The 1,388-nt window shown below is 39.4% G+C and overlaps 1 non-coding gene across 1 annotated transcript; it reads right to left on the bottom strand.

The window, feature by feature from the left end:
- Positions 1 to 595: 595 nt before the first annotated feature.
- LOC127746117 (small nucleolar RNA R71) lies at positions 596 to 702 on the bottom strand. The gene has a single exon (XR_008007737.1). It is a non-coding gene; the product is annotated as a small nucleolar RNA R71 (small nucleolar RNA).
- Positions 703 to 1,388: the final 686 nt, after the last annotated feature.

Raw genomic sequence — 1,388 nt, 5'->3', positions numbered from 1 at the left:
AAATTCTCTGCACTCTGATATAGAGAGTTCCATCTTTTCTTGTCTTCTGTTTATTTATGCGCAGGAATAGAGACAAAGAACATCTCTTAGACTTTGATCATGAACCTGAAAGAATTTTTAGGCGGCATTTGCAATAAGCAAGACTTTACAAGGCTGCAGAATCCACTATGGATCCTAACAATGCTGCTAATGCCAATGTGGCAAATCCGAATGGGAATGAGCAACAAAGGAGAGTACTTGGATCTTACTCTGCTCTACTGCAAATCTTTATGGAAAAAGTATTGTGGTGCCTCCTATAGCTGCGAACAACTTTGAGTTGAAGCCATAATTGGTCACCTTTGTGCAACAAAACTACTAGTATCATGGTCTTCCCCACGAAGACCCAAATCAATTTATTTATAATTTTCTACAGATTTGTGATACTATGAAGACAAATGGAGTGAACCCAAAGGTGTATAAACTCATGCTCTTCCTGTTTGCTCTGAGGGATGGAGCAAAGCTATGGCTAGATTCTCAACCCAAGGAGAGTTCAGATACTTGGGACAAGGTTGTTACTGAGTTTCTTACTAAATTTTTCCCACCAAAGAAGTAGACTAAGTTTAGGGTGGAGGTTCAGACCTTCAGACAGAAGGATGGTGAAACTCTTTATGAAGCTTGGGAGAGATACAAGCTACTGACTAGGCAATGCCCTCCGGATGTGTTCTCCAAATGGACCCAACTAGATATCTTTTATGAAGGTTTAGGTGAAATGTCCAAGATGTGGTTAGATAATTCTGCAGGAGGTTCATTGCACAAGAAGAAGACACCTGAGGAGACAATTGAGCTTATTGAATTGGTTGCTAGCAACTAATATTTATACTCATCTAATAGGAATCTTGTGAACTCTGAGACTCCTCAAAAGAAGGGTGTTATGGAAGTAGAAGCTTTTAATGCTATTCTTGCTCAAAACAAGCTTATGTTTCAGCAAATAAGTCTACTTACTCAACAGATGGATGGCATGCAAGTCTCAGCTATCAACACCCAAAATCCACCTCAAGAGGTCTCTTATGACATGACAGGTAATTTTGTGCAAAATGATAATTATGATTATGCTCAATCCTCTTCTGAACAGGTCAATTACATGGGGAGTGGGCCTAGAAATCCCAATAATGATCAATATTCTAAGACATACAATCAGGGGTGGAGAAATCACCTAAATTTTGAATGGAGGGACCAACCTCAGAGACCTCAGAATTTTAACAATAATTCCCAGAGCGGTTTCCAACAGAACAATTACAATAACCACCAATTTCAGTCTCAGCAGCAACAATCACCTCAGCAGGCAAACTCTAATTTCCAAGAAGATTCTAATTGGGAGATGATGAGGAGTTTTATGCAGGAAACTAGAG

The sequence above is a fragment of the Arachis duranensis genome, chromosome 3 (assembly GCF_000817695.3).
Source record: "Arachis duranensis cultivar V14167 chromosome 3, aradu.V14167.gnm2.J7QH, whole genome shotgun sequence".
NCBI lineage: Eukaryota > Viridiplantae > Streptophyta > Magnoliopsida > Fabales > Fabaceae > Arachis > Arachis duranensis.
This window is presented reverse-complemented; position numbering and strand designations above follow the sequence as displayed.